The following is a 7,601-nucleotide window of genomic DNA, read 5'->3' on the forward strand; positions in this document are numbered from 1 at the left end:
ATCATGAGAGTGAACTCTTCCCAGAGACCTGTCTTGCCAAATGGAGACGCAGGGTGAAGATGGTCATCCATGAACCAGAAAACAGTTCCTCCTCACCAGAAACTGAATCTGCCAGGGCATTGATTTGGACTTCCTAGCCTCCAAAACTGTCAAAAATAAAATTCTGTTGTTGATGAACCACCCAGTCTATGGCACACTGTTATATCATCCTACATGAACTAAGACATCCCAGAATGGCCAGTAGATTTTCCCAAGTTTCCCTCTGATTGGCTCTACCTTGAGTTGTGTACCTTGATCCCTGGACACCTGGAATACAATATCTTCCAATAGCTCTATGAGCTCCTTACCCATAATTGGCAACCATCTATTCTGCAGCTAGCTGTAGAGATGACCAGCTGGTAATGCACACTTGGCAAGGCTCTGTGTATGGCTAAACAGCAGCAGGTTGTTGGCATCATGTAGGAGAAGTACCATTAGATTGGTTTCTACTTAGATGCTCCTTTGAGAATCCCTGGATGGAGTCCCCATAGCTGGAGGTGACTAGTCCTATGGACTTGAGCTTCTCCAGCTCCCATCTAACCATCCAAGGGCTAGAATGTATCAAATATTAACAGTGTACCCAGTGGTATAACCCATTCAGAGCACACTGATTGGGAAGCTGTACCATCAACCAGAAAGCAAATCCTTAGCGAATATATTTGTGGAGTTCCTAAAACCATCTCTACCTTCTAGCCCTCACTGCTCACTAAAAGTTCTCTTTTCACTTGCTTCCTTAATGCCTAGAATTCCTATCAGTAAAGCAGTTAGGAAAAGCAGCCAAGAGAAGGGACATCCAGCTAATTGAAGGCTGCTGCATGTGAAATAACTGGCAATGAACTGAAGGCTTCGCTCCCCACAAAGTTCAAATATTGAAATCTTAACCTCAAAATTATGCTATTAGAAAGTGAAAGCTTTGATAGGAGATTAGATCATAAGAGTAGAGTTCTCATTTTTGGCATTAGTCTTTTTATAAAAGACAGCATAGAAAGCTAGTAGCTCCTTCCACCACATGGGGATTGAGTAAGAAGCTACCACCTATAAACCACACAGCAGGCCCTCAGGAGAAAACAAATCTGCTGGTGCCTTGATCATGGGCTTCCCAGTCTCCACAGCTGTGAGGGGTGTGGTAGGAGGAGGCGTATATGTTCTTTAGGGTTAATATTCTCATAGAGTAGAAAACAGAGACACAGGTAGGAATTCAAAGGTGTTTTGTTGTTGTTGTTGTTGTTGTTGTTTGTCTGCTTTTTGTTTTTTTCTGATAATTAAAAGGAAATATGGTGAATATAGACCTAATGGTTTGTATGTTTCAAGAAACAGAATTTGATATTCTGGACTATGACATGAGACATCAGAGAGATAATTTCTTGACAAGGCATCGAGTGCTTCCCATAAAGACCAGGACAGGACTGATAAAAAGGAGGTTTGTTGATCTTATCAAAGGTCTTAGACCCAAGACTTGTGGGCTAGACAAAAACAAACAACGTTACGAGTGGAAAACTAGGCACTATAGTTGTGTATAGGAATTGCCAGGACCCCTGAACACTTAAACCCGAACTGCTGCAGCATTCCTTCTACTTATTTCTATTGGTTAAAGAAAGTTATTGGCCCAGCTCAGACTCAATTCCCATTTATAGACAGGAATAGTAAGGTTTTGGGAAAGGTAAATATTACACTAAAGGTTGCACTGACAGTAAATACTGTAATGGAATTTCAGCACAAATTTCTCTAATTTTGTATCTCATGCTTATTATAGCTTAGCATGCTTTCTTTGTTAAGCTCATCAAAGCATTCAATAAGAAATTTTATTATATTACTGGGAAAAAGATTAAAATGCTAGTTAGACAATTATATAGTTAGATGTGGGCAGTTTATAGGTATTACAACTCAGATTTTTTTGTAGAATATTTAGTCAGTTTTATTCAACTGTTTTATCAATAACTCAGTGTTTTATTAATTACATTAAACCATTCAAGGTGTTGTAAAACCAAGGTAAATTTTCAAATATATTTTATATTTTGTCACATATGCATATTTTAATGTTAGTTTTATGCTTTTGGAAAAAAAGAGATAAAACTCTGTTAAATTCTCAAAAATCAAATAGTAACAAAATTCAAAGTGTTTAATATATTTCCTGTGGCTATAGTACACTATAATATGCTGTAAAATTTCTCTTTAATTTTATATAATTTCTATTTATTTCTCTAAATTGGACTGTTTCAAAACACAATTCTCAGAGTTATATATTTTTTCATGTTTTATTTTATGATTTTTTCTCAGATAGACTTGAGGAAATTTTTCTCAAGGTTTATATTTTCCAAATTTATGTATCTCATAATGCTGAATTGTTGAAAAGCAGATACAGTGGCCTCTGACTCTGCCTTCCATTCCTAAGAGTGAATTGTGCTGTGTCACAATCAAGCATTATCAAGTCATATAAGGATGATGCTTCACACTTTGATGTTTTCCTTTCTAGAAAGGCAATTGAATAAATATGGTAGGATAGGAGGGAATAAATGCGTAAGCATACCCAGAAAGGGATAAGACAGCAGCAGGCAGCAGAAAATGGGTAGGGTACCATTGAGTGGCCAATTACTATTCAGATGACCACAGATAACAAGAGAAGATTGCAAAGGAGGGAGAAGCTTTACTTCAAAGATGCAAAAGCCTCAAAAAAATGATTGATATCTCATATCAATCTCCAGCCTGAGAGTGAGCAGCACGTAGGAATGATATGATTAGGTTTTGAGTCCCTACCCAAATCTCATCTTAAGTTGTAATTTTCATAATCCCCATGTATCAAGGGAAAGATCAGGTGGAGGTAATTGAATCATGGGGTTGGTTTCCTCATGCTATTCTCATAATAGTGAATGAGTTCTCATGAGATCTGATGGTTTTATAAGGGGCTCTTTCCTTTTTGATCAGCACTTTTTCTTCCTGCCACCTTGTGAAGAAGGTGCCTTGCTTTCCCTTAGCCTTTCACCATGATTTTAAGTTTCCTGAGGCCTCCCCGGCCATATTGAACTGTGACTCAATTAAACCTCTTTCCTTTATAATTAGCCAGCCTTGGGCAGTTCTTTATAGTAGCGTGAGAATGGACTAATACAGGGAGTAACAAAGTTGTCTCTGTAGCCTCAGCTCTCATTCTGGTCTGAGTCTCAACACAAGCGGCAGTGGAGATTTCTCACGGTAAAACCAAATAACCTATCTGAAATTCTCCAGACACCAAAAATCTGTCTGGGAAAGGCAAAACCTTTGGGAAGAGACTATGTGAGCACTTGTAATCTGGAAAAATGACTCATTTTTACTTGGAGAATTTTCAGTCAGTTATTTGATTATTGCTTTCTCTCTTCTGTCTTTGTTCTCCGTTTCTAGAGTTGATATTAAATATTACAGCTTCCGTATACCTCACATAACTTCTCTCTCTCTCTCTCTCTCTCTCTCTCTGTGTGTGTGTGTGTGTGTGTGTGTGTGTGTGTGTGTGTGTGTGTGTGTTTCTTTGGGGGTTTATTTGCTTTATTTACTTTTTTACTGACTTCTAGGCAAATCACTCAATCCTTCTTCATGATAATTGTGTTAGTTTGTTCTCACACTGCTATAAAGAACTGCCTGAGACTGTGTAATTTAAAAGGGAAAGGGATTTAATTGACTCACAGTCCCACATGGCAATGGAGGCCTCAGGAAACTTACGATCATGGTGGAAGGGGGGCAAACATGTCTTCACATTGCAGGAGTACAGAGAGATGTGCCAAGTGAAGGAGGAAAATCCCCTTATAAAACCATAGATCTTGTGAGAACTCACTATCACAAAATAGCATGAAGCTAATTGCCTTCAAAATTCAATTACCTCCCACTGAGTCCCTCTCATGACACATGGGGATTATGGGAACTGCAATTCAAGTGGGATTTGGGTGGGGACACAGCCAAATCATATCAATAATTAATCCTTCTACCACATCAATTTTGACATTCAGCATTTCAATTAGTCATTATAATTGTTGTTGTTCTTAAAGTATAAAGCATCTGATTTCTACAGTTATTTGTTATTTTTAGCAGCTTTTCTCATTTTAGAACTATGATATATCCTTGAACTTCCTCTAGTATAACAACTTTTTAAAAGTTTGTTACTGCTTCTTGCAGTAGCTCCTTTTTTGCCTTTCTGTTATTGCTTATTCTTCTTCAAATAGTGTTTGTCCTTTGTCGATCTGTTAATATGCATATGTGGAAGTCCAATCAGTATTGGCAGATGGCACAGCTTTCCCCAGCTGCTGCAACACTTACTGTTACCTAATGGTCAACCCATCTGCTGGTTTCAGAGCCTGCTGTAGTGAGTAGCTTGGGGTGTGTCTGGGTGGAAACCCTCTGAAGACTGGCTGAGGCAGTGCTTCTTGTATATTTTGGCAAGGAGGTGTTCCTTGTGTATTGCAGCAGAAGAATAATTAAGAACTTTGCTCTTTTTCTCTTTCTGGCATCAATTTCTCATGTTGGCAAAAGCAAGCTACTCCACTTCATTCACAAACCTGTACTTGCAGATATACCTAGGGGGGCAAACTGAGACTGAATTCTGAAACAGCAATTCTGAAATCTGCCAAAGTTTCTCTCTTTGGCCTATGGCATGCTCTACCCTAGGTTATGCTGTCCTTGATTTGGGGGTTCTCCTGTATATATGTACATATATCAATCTGCAGGTTGCAGTTTCAGCAAATTAATTTTGTTTTCTATTTTTGGGGCAGCTTCCTATTTCAGGTCCACCAGTGGTACCCATAAAGGTTTCCTCGTGGCCATGGATTATCTCTTTTTTTTTTTCTCTTGAGATGGAGTCTCACTCTCACCCAGGCTTGAGTGCAGTGGTATGCTCTCCACTCACTGCAAACTTCTGTCTCCCAGATTCAAGCAATTCTCTTGGCCAAGTCTTTCAAGTAGCTGGGACTACAGGCACACACCACCACACCGGAATAATATACATATATATTTAGTAAAGATAGGGTTTCACCATGTTGGTCAGGCCGGTCTCAAACCGTGACCTCAAGTGATCCACCTACCTCGGCCTCCTAAATTCTGGGACTACAGGCCTGAGCCACCTTGCCTAACCTATCTCCTGCTTTCATACTTCATTCATTTTAGTTGGATTTTGGCACTCATCAGCTTTTCAGAACCTAAAGTCCAAATTCTACCCATAAAATTTATGCTCAACTGCCTCTACTCTAATTAGAACCAAACAAAATAGTCATTATTTAAAAAAACACACATTCTATTATTAAATATGAGAATTATGGTGGATGTGTTCTTGGTTTTTGACTATATAATTAGGTTATATGTTGAATGAAGACAGTTGTAATGAGAGTTCACAGCAGTAAACAGGAGGAAGCTTAACACAATATTTTAAAATAGTCTTTTTTTTCAAATGAAAGAATATTAGGGCGTACCATTACAGCTCAAAACTGCAAGGCCTTAAGAAAAATAAAAATAATAATATTGCCTTATAGCATCTCCAATCACCCAGCAAGTGTTAAATAATGGGATTTTCCACTTTCTCCACTTATGAGACCAAAAAACCCTCATTTTACAGTTTGTTGTGAATTATAGTATTTAAAAATAGAGCGAGTTAATATATCTTTTCAAATGTACTTATTTTAAGTTTATTACTTTGTGAATAATGATAACTCCTATCTCCCCTTTAATGCCCCTCTCTCTCTCTTTTTAACAGCTTTTGAAGTTTATTAAAATAAAGCATTAGGAAATAATATGGAAAAACAAAGTTTAGAGTTGTGGCTTTGAAAAGCAGAATGTAATAAAAACAAATAATTTTTAGAAGTACTAAAATAGCAGAATTGAAGAATGTTGCTGGAATTTTATTTTCTACAGCATAAATGAAAGCAGAAGTCCAAGTAAGAAGCATTTCTACAGTGCAGACGCCCAGCTTGGCCTTCCTTATCTGCCTGTGAAATATCTTCTTAAGAGAATGTAGCCAGGAAGATACAAACATTCAGTTTTCATGATTATAATCCTCTGTAATTTTAAATTAAGTGAATTTCAAACTATTACTTGAACCAATCATGTTAAAAAAGAGACTCACTTGCTTACCTGTGATCTTCAAGAGTCTTGACAGTTAAAACACTTTATGAATAAATCAAAACAACATTATCTCCAAAGGGACAATGGAATGCTAAAAGGTTCTTTTTTACAAAGATCTTGGGATTCTTTGTCTTCACTGGAATTTGGTAATAGTCAACACCAGCTTGAATTAAGAAGGCGCTATTAATGGAGGAAAACTCCGCCTGTACACAAAATTTTGAACTTTAACATCTTCAAGTAAACTCATAAAGGATAATGGTTTATGATGATTAAAAGAAATAATTTTTTTTGAGATGGAGTCTCTCTCTGTCGGCTAGAATGGAGTGCAATTGTGCGCTCTCAGCTCACCATAACCTCTGCCTCCCAGGTTCAAGCAATTTTCCTGCCTCAGACTCCCAAGTAGCTGGGATTACAGGCGACTGCCACCATGCCTGGCTTAATGTTGTATTTTTAGTAGAGACAGGGTTTCACCATGTTGGTCAGGCTGGTCTTGAACTCCTGACCTCATGATTTTCCCACCTTGGCCTCCTAAAGTGCTGGGATTACAGACTTGAGCTATCACACCTGGCCGATTTAAAAAATTTTAGTAACTGAGTAATATGGACAAGAAACACACCAACCTTTTTCATTCTGCCATGAATGATCGAAGAATTCTGCTCTGGGACTGCATGGTTTTAACAAAATAACTCAGCACATTTTACAGCAATTGCTACTAGCAAATATTTTAGCATGCACTCTTGCTTCAAAACAAAAATGAAAACTGATGTATGAGATCCCTTTTATGTGATATGGTAAACCATTCGATTTTAGAGTGTAACTTCAATTATAATACAGTTATATTTCAGGAGATAGGATAATCCAGTATAATAATGGATTGATAGATACTACTATCTCCTATAATCAGAACATACTAAACTGTGATCCAGTGAATTCCAAGGAACTGCCCAAGTTTCTTTCCAGTAGGTAGAATTCTTCCTTATGTGGAAGCATGTTGAATACTCACTTTTGATACATGCATCTATTTTAAAAAGAAAAACTCCTAAGAGCCTCATTTGTATCAATGAGAAAAATGTTGATTCTTTGAGGGAAGCAGGCATCAAACCTGAAATCATCCCCCCAACAGCTGCCCTAATAATATTTGAGACCACATACAAACCACCACTTGCGAAAACTTTCTTGCATAAAATTTACCACACACTTCTTAATCTACCAGGCTATCTAATACCTTAAAAGATACCTTTTTCTCCGGCTGTTGGTCATGACTATGACACACATTTATATTCATACCCATCCTCTTTTTTTTGGATGCTGTGATATTGGCTTCTGTATTTTACTATTGACCAAATTATTAGTATTTACTTCAGAAAGTTGATATGAACTGAACATAGATTTCTAGTTTATTTTTTGGTAAAATCTAAATTGTTTTTATTAATTAAGATTTACAATAGATTTTATTTTCCAGTTTCTGTACCTTATTTTTAGATATGTCT

This window comes from Cebus imitator, unplaced genomic scaffold (assembly GCF_001604975.1).
Source record: "Cebus imitator isolate Cc_AM_T3 unplaced genomic scaffold, Cebus_imitator-1.0 Scaffold35, whole genome shotgun sequence".
Taxonomy (NCBI): Eukaryota; Metazoa; Chordata; class Mammalia; order Primates; family Cebidae; genus Cebus; species Cebus imitator.